Consider the following 16,397-nt stretch of genomic DNA (forward strand, 5'->3'; position numbering starts at 1 on the left):
CCTCACTCCAGCTCATTCGCGACTGAAACCCCTTACCCATGTCTGTGTTGCCTTAAGCTTGACAATTCCAAAAGAGAACCCTCTCTTCTCTGCCTTATCGAGAATCTGCTCCCACGATGAGAAATATTTCCTCAGCATTTATCCTGTCAACTCCCTTGAGAATCCTCTATTTTTAATTAGAACATCTCTCATTCTTCAAAAAAATCTAGTTAGTATATTCCAGACCTGTTTCGTCTTAGCTTAAAACATAATCCCTCCAAACCAATGATCATCTTAGTTCATCTTCTTTGAAATGCCTCCAGTGAAGTTATATACTTGCTCAAATAAGTGGACCAAAAAAGCTGCTCACATTCTTCCAGATGTGGTCTTGCCAGCAAGTTGTACATTTGTCCTAAGACATGTATTCCAAACTCTTCTACTGCAAACACCTTGACATAAGGATAACATCCCATGACCCTTCCCGATTACCTGTTGCAACTGTATGCTCGCTTCATGCTTCCTGCACAATTATTCCTGAATCCCTTTTGTGTTGCAGTTTTCCACAGTTTTTACATTTTTAAAAACACTGTTCTTTGGTCATCTCCTCAAAAATTAGCAACTTCACGTTTTCCCAAATTATACTCCATTTGCCGACTTGTCGCCCATTTATCAATATCTCTCCATAAACTCTAACCCTCATGGAACTTGACTGTTATCCCTTTTTATGAGATCCTTCCTCATTCTTCTCATCTTTTTGTTGGGAGCACTGGGCAACATGACACATACGTAATTGCTGCCTTTTTAAGGGGTGTTTTTTCAAATGACTGGGAGAAGCTTACTGCCCATTTCTCAGAATCGAGACAACTTGTTCATCAAGTTGCATTGGGCCGGAAAAGCTGATGTCTCATTGTGGCAGTGCAGCAGCACAGAAGGAAAGAAAAGGAAGCAAATCCTGCTGCCTGCATCTCACTAAATCTTGGCCATTCTTTGCCTTGTGTCAAACACCTGTTGTTCTGTTCAGTGACATGAAGCCCCAATGTGGAAATTCCTAGAAACCCAAATAGAAATCCCTCGAATCAGCTGCTGACTCCCACAAGGAATAATGTGCAGCAGGAACAATGCACAGTTACCCTCGGCCAGGAGGAGGGGATGTTGTGGATTCCTACTCTGACAGTGATGGATTTTATGAATTTGTGTTACAGAATATTACAAGTGGACTTTCAGGTAGGAAGCTCAATAATTGTAACACCAAACTCTGACAGAATTACTCAATTCAATCAGGACCTGGATATTCGCATTGTGTGTGAGTATTGTGTTCCTGCTCATTCCCATTTGCCATGTAAAATTTCTTTCTTATTACCCCATTCTCTCAATAGATCTTTCCTACGACTTTTAATATATGTCCTGTAGCCCTTTTTTATGGCCAGTTGAGTGTACATTTTGCCGTCCTAATGTTTATCTTTTGTAAACACCTCCTATCAAAGGTCCCCTCAAAATCCTTTGTTACAAGGAGATCAATCTTAGTTTCCCCAAGCACCTGATTACCCAATGACAGTTTGTTTCCTGTGTGTAAGGCACTCATCCGGATTGTGTTGGAACATTTTCCACTTCCCTGCATGAGTACAGCCCCAACAATATTAAAGAAAGGTAACATCCTCCAGATGAAGCAGTGTCAGAGTGGTGTCCCATCCACCACATGCAACATTCCCCTCTACACCACCGAGGCACAGTGGCATCACTATGCCTAAGGTAAAGTCACCATTGTCCTACCTGACCATAGGGCTGGTTTAACCTGAAGATTACTGCACCCCAGGCGAGGAGAGAGATTGAGAGGAAGTCCATCTATTGTAGATGGATATTCTCAATATGTACCAGAAATGTCTAAGTCACACAAAATTATAATAAAAACAGCCCTAACCATGCAACTAAAAACCCTCTCCCTACAAACCATTCTGTTAAATCTCCTCTGCCTCCGATCAGGCACCCTCCCGTCTTTCACAGTGTGTGGGGGATCTTTGGTTTGCACAGACTCAGCTCGTCTCTTTTCCTGTCTGTAATGTCATCATGCTGTGACAATGGCACTGAACCTCACTGTCTGTGAGGGTGGTAGGCACAGAGATCCTCATAGCGTTTAAGATATATATATAGATGCACACTTGTGATGCCAATGCAGAGTCTATGGGCCAAGTTCTGGAAAATTAGATTAGAATAGTTAGGTGGTGGTTTTTAACTGGCACAGGCTGGATGGGCCACAAAGACTTTTTCTGTGCTGTAGACCTCCGAGACTCTTCACATAGGAGGATACCCAGCAATATGTCAAGTCATTTCAGAATATGAGATATTAGAACAAATGACTCATGATTGGTCAGTATTTTCGGGAGAAAAGTGAGGTATAGACGTAATGCGGTTTACCTCGAAATTCAGGGGCCTGAAGCCCAGGAAATTGAAAGTACCGCCATCAAGTGGATGTATAAAAATAAGGATTGTATTAGAGGAAAGAAATATCATTCTTGTATCATCCATTTGTGAGGCTGGACGATATTAGAGACAGGAAGGGTTCTGAGACCGGAGAAGATTCCAAAAATAGGGAAAAGTGAGCTTGGATGAGATTACAGAAATGGGGAAGATTGTGAGGCTGGAGGAGACCTCAGACAAAGGGAGGTTTGTGAGGCTGAAGACAATTATAGAGCTAAAGAAGTTTGTGGGCTGGAGGAGATTAGAGATGAGGTGGTTTGTGAGACTGGAGGAATCTGAATAGATGGTGTGAGTTATGTGGCTAGTGGGGGATTCCAACGATAGGCAGGTAGTGAGGCTGGAGAGGGATTCCAGAGATGTGAAGCGTGTTGAGGCTCGATGGTAATGCCTGCAGTAATGCAGGTAGTGAGGCTCGAGGGCATGATCAGGTGGGTAGTGAAGTTTGAGGTATGATTCCTGCAATCGGGAGGGTAGTGAGGCTCCAGGGTGGATTATCATCATAACAACACAGTGGTGTACTTACAGCACATGGAGTGCAGCAGTCATAGAAAGTACCACTTTCTCCAAATCCAATAAAAATGGGCAATCAATATTAGTTTGTGCAGGAAAGACCACATCCCATAAGTCAATTAAAATTATGGTGGGTCTCTGGCTTGGAGAGAGCTAACAGAAGCCGAGATAATTCTCCATTGTAGCAATGTTTGGTAACCGTAGAATACAACATTCAGCTAATTGGCAAATAATGCAGGGTGAAAATGTGAAGATTGTTTGTTTGACTCAGCAAGTTCCCAGGATCTGGAACAGTCTGAATGGTAGCTGGATGCAGATTTAGCAGTTATTCTCAGAAGAGAGTTGGGATTTAACTTTTCAAGGAATGATGGACAAATAGCGGGGGAATTGGGTCAGATTTGCAGCACCTCCCAGAGTGAGAGTGAAGCCTTTGACCGGGTTCCACGTGGTAGACTAATGAGTAAAGTTAGATCACACGTGATTCAGGAAGAGCTCGCTTATTGGAAGCGGAATTGGCTTAGTTGTCGGAGAGAATGTGGTGTTGGGGATTTTTCAGAGTGGAGTTCTGTGACCAGTGTGTTCCACAGCAATCTGTGCAGGGGCCACTTTTGTTTCTCATTTATATTAATGATTTGGATGCGAATTTAAGGGACAAGATTAGTAAGTTTGCAGACGATACGAGAATTAGTGGTTAGTGAAGGTTATCTAAGATGACAGTGAGATCTTGATCAATTATGTCAATGGGTTGAGAAGTGGAGGATGAAGTTCAATTTGAATAAATGTGAGATATTGTATTTTGGTAAAATGAACAGGGTAGGACCAACAATTGATGGTTGCACCCAGGGTAGAGTTGTGAAACAGAGAAATGCTGAGATTCAGGTACATAATTCTTTGAAGTTTATGTAGACAAGTAGTCAGGGTGGTTAATATGTTGTTTAGCACACTTGCTTTCATTGCTCAGACCTCTGAGTCTCAGAGTTGGGATGTTATGTTGAGGTTGTATAGGACATTGAGGCTTCATTTGAGGTATTGTGTGCAGCTCTGGTTGCCCTGTTACAGGAAGGACATTATTATTGAACTGGAGACAGTTCAGAACAGACTTGCTGGGATGTTGCCAGGATTGGAGAGCTTGATTATCAAATAGACAGACAAAGCTAGGACTTTTCTCACTGGAGTATAATGGGTTAAGGAGTGACCTTAGAGGTTGATAAAATCATGAGGGCACAGATTATGCGAATAGCAAGGGTTTATTCCCAAGGTTGGGTGATTTCAAGACAAGGGGACATGTATGTAAGGTGAGAGGAGAAATACATATTTAAAAAGACATGGATTTTTTTATTTTTACGAACTTGTCCACGTGTGGAACAAACTCAGAGGAAGTGGCAGATACAGGTACAGTCACATTGTTTAAAAGACACTTGAATAGGGACATAGATAAGAGAGCTTTAGAGGAGTATATGCCAGATGCAGGCAGATGTGATCAGTTTACATATAAAACTTATACATTTCAAAATTCTAAATATGCATTAAATTGAAGTAAGGCCAACTTTGACATTATTGGGCAAGAACTTCCAAAAGATGATCGGGAGAGGTAATATGTAGGTCAAGGAATGCTTGGAAAGTGGGAGGCCCTCAAAACTAAAATAAGGAGAGCCAGGCACATGTTCCTGTTCACGTGAAGGGCAAGGCTGGTAAATGTAGGGGATACTGGCTGACTGGAGAAATTGAGGCTCTGGTCAAGAAAAAGAAGGCAGCACATGTTGGGTACTGACATCAGGATTTGGGTCAATCCTTCAAAGTATAGGGGCAGTAGGAGTATACTTGAGGGAAATCAGGACGGCAAAAAGGAGACATGAGCTATCTTTGGCAAATTGAGTTAAGGGGAATCCCAAGAGATTCTGAAACTTCATTTGGGACATAAAAACAACAAGGGAAAAAATAGGGGCCCCTTTAAAGATCAACAAGGCTGTCTGTGTGGAACTGCAGGCTGAGATAGTGAATGAGTATTCGCATTAGTATTTACTGCAGAGAAGGATATGGCAGTGAGAGAGCTTGGAATCATAAATAATGAGTCGTGAGAAGTGTCTATATTACAGAGATCTAGGTGCTGGATGTCTTAAAATGCATAAAGGTGGATAGGTTCCTGGCACCTGATCAGGTGTTACCCACAAACTCTGGGAGAAGCTGGGGAAGTAATTGCTGGCCCCTTGCTGAGGTATTTGTATCACTGACACTAGTGAAGTGCCAGAAGGCCGGGTGGCTAATGTGGTGCCATTCTTTAAGGAAAAGCCAGAGGACCATCGACCGTTGAGCCTGATGTCAGTGGTGGGTAAATTGCTGGAGGGGATTCTGAGGGACAGGATTTGCATGTGGTTAGAGAAGCAAAGACTGATTAGGGATGGTAGACATGGCTTTGTGAGTAGGAAATCTTGTCTCACTAACTTGATTGAGTTTTTTGAAGAAGTGACAAAGAAGATTGAAGAAGGCAAAGCAGTGGACACTGTCTATTATGGACTTCAGCAAGGCATTCACCAAAGCTCCACATGACAGACTGGTTAGCAAGATTAGATCAAATGGAACCCAGGGAGAGTTAGCTATTTGAAACAAAATTGGCTTGAAGGTAGGAAACAGGATCATGGTGGGGGGCGGGGAGCGGGTTCAGTCTGGAAGACTATGAACAGCAGTGTGCTGCAAGGATTGGTGCTGGGTCCACTGCTTTTTTTATCATTGATGCAAATCATGTGGAATGAATATTGGAGGAATGGTTAGTAAGTTTGCAGATGACACTAAAATTATTGTTGTTGTAGTAGACAGCAAAGGAGTTTACTTCCCAAGTACAATGGGAACGTAATCAATGGGTTGATGGGCCAAGGAGTGATAGAAATACACTTAGTTCAGATAAATGTGAGCGATTTGCATTATGGCAATGACAAATCAGGGCAGGACTTAAACAGTTACTGATGAGGCCCTCGGGGCTGTTATGCAACAGAGACTCCTTGGGGTGCAGGTGCACAGTTCCTTGAAGGTGGATTGCAGGTACAGAAGGTAGTGAAGATGATATTTGCTGTGCTGGCATTTATTGGTCAGTGCATTGAGTGTAGGAGTTGGGAGGTCATGTTATAGGCTGAACAAGACATTGATTATGCTGCTTTTGGAATATTGTGTTCAGTTCTGGTCTCCCTGCTATAGGAATGATGCTGTTAAACTTGGCAGGGTGCAGAAAAGATTTATAAGGATGTTGCAGGAGGTGGAAGTTTTGAGATGTAGGGAGAGGTTGAATATGCTGGGGCTATTTTACCTGGAGCATTGAAGGCTGAGGGGTGACCTTATAGAGGTTAATAAAATTATGGTGGGTGTAGGGTGAATGGCCAAGATTGTTTTCCCAGGTTAGGGAAGAACTAACCTGAATTAGAGACTAGAACTAATAACATTGGCTTAAGCTGAGAGGGAAAGTCTTTAAAAGGGAGCCAAAAGAACTGCAGATGCTGTAAATCTGAAAAGAAAACAAAGTTGCTGGAAAAGCTCAGCAGGTTTGGCAGCATCTGTGGAGGAGAGAAGAGTTTCGGGTTCTGAGGAAGGGTCACCGGTCCCGAAATGTTAACTTTTTTCCCCCTCCTCCACAGATGCCACCAGGCCTGCTGAGCTTTTCCAGCAAATTTCCTTTTTTTTAAAGGGAAAGTGGGTGGTGCCTGTGCAGAATGAGGTGCCAGAGGAAGCTGGTACAGTTACAACATTTAAAAGGTATGTGAATAGGAAGCGTGTAGCAGAATATAGGTCAAATGCTTGCAAATGGGATTAGATTAATTTGGGATATCTGGTCAGCGTGGACAACTGGGACCAAAGGGATTGTTTTGTGCTGTACAACGCTGATGAAGCATTTTTTTTGTTTTCATTTCAGATTTCCACAATTTTACTTCTGCACTGCTCTTACTCTTTCAGAGGGATTGAAAGGTGGAGTTACAGATCTATACAATGACTGTCCTTCCTCGCTGGCTCTCCCAATTCTCTCTTTTGGTAGTTTGATGCAAACACTGACTGGATCCCTTACCTGGAGGATATTTATGAATGAATTTGTTCTAATGGTGATCCAGCATATTCCCCAAGTGTTGCTGTACACATGTCCAGAGAATTTCTCAGTTTCACAATCTGTGTCCTTCTGGTTTCTTACTTACTTTCTCTTTGAAAGTATAGTCTGCAGTTGGAGAATTTAAACAGGCCCACATCCAGGTCTGACGGTCACTTTGTTTATCACAACCCAATTTTCTCAGGATTTTGAACATTGAAGGAAAAAGCAGCACTCACATTGGGGAGAAATGCACATGGTGTGTGTGTTGAAGAGTCTGTGAAGATTCATCTGAAATGTCCAAACACCAGTGCAGTGACACTGGGAGACAGTGTGGAAATGTGCAGATTGCAGGAAGGAATTTCTTCATCCATCCCAGCTAGAAACTGACCACCAGAGTCACACTGGAGAGAGACCATTGACCTGTTCTGCGTGAGGGAAAGGCTTTGCTGACTCGAATTCCCCGCTGATACACCAGCGAGTTCACTCTGGGGAGAGACCTTTCATGAGCTCTGTGTGGGAAGGGATTCATTGTCATCCAAACTGTTAACACACCAGCGAGTTCGCAGACAACCACAGTTGAAGAACATTGCTGTCACTCTCACTATCAAATAAACCATGGTGTTGGGCTGTTTGTACAGATGTTACCGATACCTGCTCAATTAAAGGTGCTGGTATTGTGAATAAAATGTCACACTAACAGTTGTGTAAGGTAGAGCTTGGAAATAGTCACGTTGTCACAACACATCGACACATTCACACTGACTAAAGCCTATCCACCTGCATGATATGTGAAAAGGGATTTCCTGGTACATTCCTGGTTCCTGGTTAACGACCAGCAAATTTCTGAATAAGTTGATTGGTTTGAATATAGCTAACAGTAGAATCAAAAATAGTATCAGTGATAATGGGAACTGCAGATGCTGGAGAATCCAAGATAACAAAAAGTGTGGAGCTGGATGAACATAGCAGGCCAAGCAGCATCTCAGGAGCACAAAAGCTGACTTTTCGGGCCTAGAGAAGGGTCAAGGCCTGAAACGTCAGCTTTTGTGCTCCTGAGATGCTGCTTGGCCTGCTGTGTTCATCCAGCTCCACACTTTGTTATAGTCGATTCAAAAACCATGTGTTTTGGGCTTGTTTCTGGAGATCATAGAATCCCTCCACTGTGGGAGCAGACCACTTAGCCCATCAAGTCCGCACTGACCTGACGAAGATTGTCTTACCCAGACACTGTCTGCGTGAGTTTCCTCCAGATGCTCTGGTTTCCTCCCACAGTCCAAAAATGTGCAAATTATGTAGATTCACTATGCTAAATTGCCCATAGTATCTTGTGTGCAAAATGCAGGGATAGGGTAGGGTGTGAGACTGGTTGGGATGCTCTTTGCAGGGTTGATATTGACTGAATGGCCATCTTCCACACTGTAGGAATTCTGTGATGATCTCGATGGCCCTTTATTTGTTAGATAGGTCTGCACACCTTTACAATGACAGATTCTGTTGCTCTCCCACAGACATTTGTTTATTGGAAACAATGTAATCTTTCAGTTTGTGGATAAAAATCAAAGGAATGTTTTAAATCCAAACATAGGATTGGGTTGAGTCATGTCCTATAATCCCTGATTTGCATTTTCCCCGTCGGCTATGAAACCTGGTGACCGCTGTGACTCTGCCTGGGAGCATTGCAGTCTCGTCAGCTCTTTACCTGGTGTCCATAGCAGTGATGGATCTCATGACGGAAACATAAACCAAAACATTGTGTGATTTCTAGTACATATTTTCTATTTAGTCTTCTGTCCATCACTTCCCTAGAGGCTGAGATACTGGTCTGGGGACCTAGGTGTGAATCCATCTGGAAATAAGAATGTGATGATGACTGTCAATCCATTGCCTTTGTTGGAAAAACCCATCTGTTCACCGATGGCCTACAGGGAAGGAAACTGCCATTCTTATCCAGTGATGTGATCATCCCATGAATGAATTTTTTAAAAAAATTAAAAACTCCTGCAAATACGTTAAACTGTCTTAATTTATTTGACAGCTGACAGTTCAAACTGCTTGATGGTCACTTTCTCTTTTGATCAAGTTGTGGCCATTTCATAGTTGAAACCATAGTTATTCTCGTACAAACAGTGCATGCTCTGACATGCCACTTATGAACCAGACATCCACGTTGACCATATCCTGATGCTGTGTACCACGAAAGCAAAATTCTTCACCATCTTATCTACTTGTGTTGCAATTTCAGAGAGCTATGGACTTGAACCTCCCAAACTCCCGAACACTTTTTGAGAATTTCATCAAACTGACCTCCAATGGCAGGAATGGACAGGGTCAGCTTGGATTGATGATCATAATTCAGGCTCAACAAATCTACTGGAGCATTTTGAAGATGTAACTGGTGACCATCTGCTGACTCGCCCTTGACTGACTGCTGGTAATAACAGTGATAAGCTGCATGGCTTATGCCTGCAGTAAACAGCCAGGCAAGACAGGAGCACTGTGAGACATTAGGTTCTAGTTGAGACATCAAAGTGCTAAAATGCCAGGGAAAGGCAGAGATATTGTGGCAGGCCCTAAGCAGAACATGCCTCAGGTGCTGAAAAGCATGTAGAGTTCTGACAGCAAGAATGTACTTTGTGGACAGGCAATTCTGCATCTTGATGTAACATTTTTATTTCACTCTGGCTCATTTTGCTAGATCTGCAAATATCTATTGGTCTGGCTAATTTGAGAATTGGCTTTCGGTGTAATGTGCTGATTCATTTCTGGAGAAACTCAGCAGGTCTAGATGCATCTTTGGAGACAGAGAAACAGAGTTAAGGCTTTAAGTCCAGCGAGGCCCTTCTTCAGAACTGAACAGGTTCAGAAAATGGCCTTTTTAATACCTTACCAGAGGTGGAGGAGGGCTAACAGAAAACAGAGGGTGTTGGGATGCGGTGCAAAATACAAATGGGCTTTTAATTGTGTTGAAAGAGAAGCAGATGTACAATGAGAGTAAATAAAGTTGTGAATGGGGGAGATGGGTTCCCTCCACTGAATGCAATGTTAACAAGACACAAACAAGACAAGGTCACATCGTCTGTGCCATATTGTGTTCATCATATCTCCAATAATAACCCTGAATGTGTTGAGCATATGTGAACAATCTTATATGTCTACACACATACGCTGATTAAACAGTGTATATAAAATCATTTCTCCTCCGTTCCGTTGCAACCTATCGTGTTTTTTTCACCTGTCAGTCGCCATTCCTTCAGCCAAATTTATTCTGTCTCTTTCTCTGCATTTTATTTTATTCCATCTATGAAGAAGAAATTGCCTAATGGGCGATATCATGTTAGTCCTGTCCAGTCTGCACAGCCACTGTCCCCTCTTCCTTACTGTTCCTTAATCACTCACATAGATATTGTCTCTGACCCTTTACTCCCAATAAGCAAAGCAATTGGAAATGTAATGTTTAGTTTTGGGCTCAGGCTAAAAAATTGGTCAGGAAAGGCTGTATAAACTGCAAAAAATTTGTTTGCAACTTTAGAAGCAAATTATTGAAAATATTGTGTTAAGGATAAAATGTTCATTTATTAGTGCAGTGAGAGGAAAGTTCAGCAAAACCCACATTTCCTGCCTTTCTCCAGGCAGTTGTGGCCAGAGATGTGTTTGGATTGGCAGTTGTTGTGGTGGAGGAGACTTCGGTGAAATAACAACCTCTCATTTGGCTCTGAGGAAAATGGTTACATACGTCATCACATGTGGATAACACAGCAGAATCATCGAGCCTGTGCAGAGAAAGTATCAACTTTCTCCTCTGTCTCTATCATTGTGAGATGAATTGGAGATGGGCATTGAGACCAATAGCAGGCAATGTCACCCAAACCAGGTATTGTTGTTACATTAAAAGTGTCAGAGTGAAAGGGGTTAACGGGAGCTGTTTGTTCAGTGACTCGAATTAATGTCAGTCTCCATGGATACTAACTGTGTCACTGGAGGGTTTCCCTCTTCTATTAATAAGGGGTTTCTCCCAATGCGTTATCCCACAGTATCTGTGGCTGTGGCATATTCAACACAATTGGGATCAGCAGCTCCAGAGATGTGGAGAGATCAGAATCTGTGACCAGCAGATTGGGATGTTCCAAATGATGGATCAGAATCTCAGAACCACAGCCGGGAATGTGACACCAATGTATAAGAAACTGAGAGGAATAGATTGGAATGTTCCAACAATGGACAGGGGTTTATCCTCTGGCCTTTACTATCTTTCTATCAATTGGTTACCATTAACATTGTGGATACAAGCTGTACTGATGGTTATTCAGGCGGGTTACTATCCCATCCTCGCTATTGTTGGTGTTCCCGGTAAGTCTCTCTATCTCTGCCCATTCATTTATTCTGTGACCAGCGACTCAATTTCTAAGCTCTGTATTTGGCAACGAAGGAAACTATTGTATTCACTTTCAGTGACAAACTCAACTCTTATTCCAGGGTTTTTTTCACCTTCACTTACAAACACCCGAGGAGGAAGAAAAGTGTTCATAACCACCATTGGCCCATTTTGTCCTGATCTGATTTATATCACAATATTCCCTTTATCACTAATAATATCCTCAGTTTTCACTTCCGCTTCAGTGCTGTTTCTGATTAAATCATAATCTGCTCCTTTCCAGTTGCAGCTCTCTTCTGGCCACACTTGCAGTTACTAATATTTTGATTGTATTCTTATTTTTATCTCTACCTCGACCTATGCCAGTTGCAAAGTGTGAAGCCAGTTTGATTCTAAAATGAGGAGGTTACAGCTTTGTGTCAGTGGTTTCAGCATAACCCGTCGATGGCCATCAAATGACAGTTCATTGAACTGTTTAGATTCTAGAACTTTCCAAGTAGCAGTGGTGCCATGTCCATTATCTCCTAAGTGCAGTGTTCCGATGTGTTCACTTGTTGACAGAGGCCGTGTCTCTTCACCCCAACCCCCACTGACCCACTGCTGAGTGGGATACATTACTCTGTCTCCACAGAATAAGATATAGGAAATCTTCCAGAAATTCTACAGGACTGTGACTGTGAAAATGAGAAACTGTGGGAGATTAGAATTAATAAAGCGGAACTGCTCAAAACTAATTGAACTGAAGTTTGGTACTTTGCTCTGGTATGTCCCAGAGATTACATGGAGGTGGGAATAGAGCTTGTGAAAGAGTTACAGGGTCAGACAGCTCTTCAGTCCAACCAGTCCATGTCAAACATAATCCCAAACTATCCCAGTCCCACCTGCCTGGGCTTGGCCCATATCTCTCCAACTGTTTCCTGTTCATGAACTTGTCCAAATGTCATTTAAAACTTGTAACTACGAGAAAGAATTATTGATTACCATTCAGAATTCTTCAGATTCAGGAATTGCCAGTTCCTGCAGAATGGAAGTAGCTGTTGTAACGCACATTAAAAAAAAACTGGAGTGAGAGGGAAATCAAAATAAAAATAAATTTTGGACAACTTGATATCTGTTATGAGAAAAATATGGAACCTTTTTTGAGGGCTGTAAAAACTAGACACTTGGGAAATCATGATATGACTTGGCAGAGTCAACTTCGATTCAGGAAAGGGAAGTTATCTTTGGTAAACCTGTGCAGTTTATGTTAATTGAAACATCCAAAAATTTCAGATGTGTGTCCAAATTATCCCCAGAAATGTCTTCCATTGCTACTCCACCATCTTCCCTAAGATTCTATTCCTAATAACTCCAGCCCGTTCCTTCCTCATGATGTTTTTTTAGTTTCATCACTCAGTTGTAATTGTGTCACATCCAAATGCAAACAATACATTTAAACTGAAAGAGGGAGCTTTGAGAGATAAAACATGGAGAAAGATTGGAGTATTCATTAACTTGATTTATGTCATGTATGTATGAGATAGAGAGAGAGAGAATATGGGTGATGAGATGTGAAAATAGAGAAAACTGCATTATCGACTGAAGTTGATGTACTTTCCAACTTGTTTTGGCAATTCCTGTGTGTTGTGATCCTTTGCCCAGTGCATGTACGACTGAGTAATATGTATATAATAGTTGAAGTATCCACACATGAGAACCAGTGAGAGCGGTGTATTTGAATTTACAGAGTACTTTTGATATGGTTGCACACAGGTGAGTGAATAAAATTAGAGTTGAGAGGTAAGGTGGAATATACTACATGGATTGAGAATTGTTTAGTTGACGCAATACAGAGAGTGGAGCCCTTTTCCAGGCTGAATGCTGCTCGTTATGGGGTATCACATGAATCAGTGTTTGGACCACAGTAATTTAAAAGGCATACAAACTATTTGGATGTGGCCAGCAACAGCATACATCTCATTTTGTAATGATTAAATGATGTGAGGTTGGGAAGTGTTGTGGTCACAAAAGGGCCTGCATGTCCTTGATCATAGGTCACCAAAATTAGTACATGCAGCGCTATCAGTCATGTGGGAAGTAAATGGTATGTTGTCCTTCATTGTAAGATGATTCATGTACATGAATAAAACCATATGTCTGCACATGTACAGCCTTGATGAAAGACTATTTATGGGCACTGTGCATAGGCTTGATCCCTTTTGTAATGAAAGAACTCCTTGCCACAGACACGGTACAAATGGTCATCACCAGTCTAATCCCTGAGATGATGGTACCATGAGGAGCGAGTGAAGAAAGTGAGTGTTTAATATGTTGTGCTGTGAGAGAATCAGAGATTACTGCATTAAAATTACAAAGTTGGTGATGAACTCTTTTATCCACAAAAGAAATTGATAGGGTGAGAAATCCCATACGTGACCCATGTAAATACATGTGGATTTTACATATAAAATGACATAGAGCCCCACAGTGATTCAGAGAGAAGCACAGGCTCTGAATGAACTCTCCCCACATTAATCTGTGACCTTACACTGAACCCGATGTTGTTCACAATCCTGACAGCAGCCCAAATACCCTCTTTGTGACATTAGCCAGACCAACCAGATTCTGATCTCCATAGAGAACGGAAGCATGTATTTTCAGAGGATGCCACTTGTGATTTTGCACAAAACATTAGTCTTCCCACCACACTACTGTAAAACTGCATTAAAGTACTGCATGTGTACCATGAACAATGGAGGCATGTTGACCAGCGTGAAGCAGACTATCTGTACAGCCTAGCTCCATTTGCTTGTCATGTTACCTAAGTCTGTTTACATGTAAGTGACTGTAGGGTCTCAATGGCCTTCTCCTTTTCATATGTAGGGACGCAAGGGGCTGTACAGCAGGGCCAAATGCTGAATTGATCCACCCTGGGCTCCTGAGGAACAGTTCGATGTGTTCATGTGACATTGCTGTAACTGTAAGATATTATTTTATTTTGGTTTCTTTTAAGAGAAGGATTGAACGAGAGGCACAAAGCTGTCTAGTTAAGACCATTGAGTAAACAGTCTTGAGAGGGTTCGGGTTTTTTTTAAATGCAGCCTGAATGAGTGCGACGAGCTCTCACAGATCAGAATTTCTGAGTTTTGCTTTTCTGTTGCATCAGAAGCTATTGGTGTCTCAATGGAGTTGGAAGCTTCAGTGAATGTCTCCTGACTGCAGAATTTTCTTTGGATGATTATTTTCTCCTCCTGAATTGGAGAACCGCATGTGAGAACCTTCTCTGAATTTTATTTCTGACCAAAGTGTCTGTTTATGGGCTGCTACTATGCTGGAACAGTTAATTAGTAATATTTGCTATAGCTATTATACTATAAGTTTATCCACCAGAGCGAGGTTATTCTAAATTCCTTTTTTTTGGTTCTACTTTGACTACAGTGTTTAAATAAATTGTGTTTTGTTTAACATCTGTCAACTATTTCATTAATGTATCTCTGAATAAATGTCAACACAAAGGCAGCACAGACCTCTAGGGAAGAGAATTCCCACTCCAAATGCCCTTTTCAAATTTCTTCTCATCTACCTGATGGAATCAGAAAGTCACACAACGCAGAAACAGATTATTTGCCCCCACTGACTTGATATGTAATCTGATCTATTCCCATTTGCCAATATTTGGTCCATATCCCCCTCAACTTTTCCTATTCTTGTACCAATCCAGATACTTTTTTAGCTGTGTAATTGCACACACCTTCACCACTTCTGACAGCACTTTCTGATCACACACCTCTCTCTGCGTGAAAATGTTGCCCGAAGTTTCCTTCTAAGTCGCTCCCCTCTCACCTTCAACATCAGCACTTTACTTTTGGCCTCCCCTCTCCTGGGAAACCGACCTTGGCTATTCAGGCTATTCATGCCCCTCATGATCTTATAAACATCTGTCATGTCACCCCTCAGCCTCCACACTCCGGGGAAAACACTTCAAATTGTTCAGCCTCTCCCTACAGTTCAGACCCTCCTGTCCTTGAACATCCTTGTAAATCTGTTTTTTTCTGCACCTCTCAAGGTTAACAACATCTTTCCTTTAGCAGAGCCAACCGATGTGTGCGCAGTATTCTTAAAGTGGCCTCATCAATGTCCTGTACAGAAGCAACATGCCATCCCAACCCCTATACCCAATGCTCTGACTGATTAGGGCAACCATGACAAATGTGAGACATTTTTCCATCCCCATCCCTGTCTGCTTTCCGGAGAGACCACTCTCTCTGTGACTCCCTTGTTTGCTCCACACTGCCCTCCAACCCCACAACACCCAGCACCTTCCCCTTAAACAGCAGGAAATGCTACACTTGCCCCCACACCTCCTCCCTCACCCCTATCCGAGGCCCCAGGATGACTTTCCATACTAAGCAGAGGTTCACCTGCACATGTGCCAATGTGGTATACTGCATCCACTGTACCCGGTGTGGCTTCCTCTACATTGGGGAAACCAAGCGGAGGCTTGGGGACCGCTTTGCAGAACACCTCCAATCGGTTTGCAACAAACAACTGCACCTCCCACTCGCGAACCATTTCCACTCCCCCTCCCATTCTTTAGATGACATGTCCATCATGGGCCTCCTGCAGTGCCACAATGATGCCACCCGAAGATTGCAGGAACAGCAACGCATATTCCGCTTGGGAACCCTGCAGCGCAATGGTATCAATGTGGACTTGACCAGCTTCAAAATCTCCTCTTCCCCCACCGCATCCCAAAACCAGCCCAGTTCGTCCCCTCCCCACACTGCACCACACAACCAGCCCAGCTCTTCCCCTCCACCCACTGCATCCCAAAACCAGTCCAACCTGTCTCTGCCTCCCTAACCTGTTCTTCCTCTCACCCATCCCTTCCTCCCACCCCAAGCCGCACCCCCATCTCCTACCTACTAACCTCATCCCACCTCCTTGACCTGTCCGTCTTCCCTGGACTGACCTATCCCCTCCCTACCTCCACACCTATACTCTCCTCTCCACCTA

The 16,397-nt window shown here is 42.7% G+C and overlaps 1 long non-coding RNA gene across 1 annotated transcript; it reads left to right on the forward strand.

Moving 5' to 3' along the window:
- Positions 1-1,179: 1,179 nt before the first annotated feature.
- LOC132209796 (uncharacterized) lies at positions 1,180-14,814 on the forward strand. Its single transcript, XR_009445879.1, has 3 exons — positions 1,180-1,282; positions 6,863-11,377; positions 14,548-14,814. It is a non-coding gene; the product is annotated as an uncharacterized LOC132209796 (long non-coding RNA).
- Positions 14,815-16,397: the final 1,583 nt, after the last annotated feature.

The sequence above is a fragment of the Stegostoma tigrinum genome, chromosome 7, assembly GCF_030684315.1.
Source record: "Stegostoma tigrinum isolate sSteTig4 chromosome 7, sSteTig4.hap1, whole genome shotgun sequence".
In the NCBI taxonomy this organism is placed as follows: Eukaryota; Metazoa; Chordata; class Chondrichthyes; order Orectolobiformes; family Stegostomatidae; genus Stegostoma; species Stegostoma tigrinum.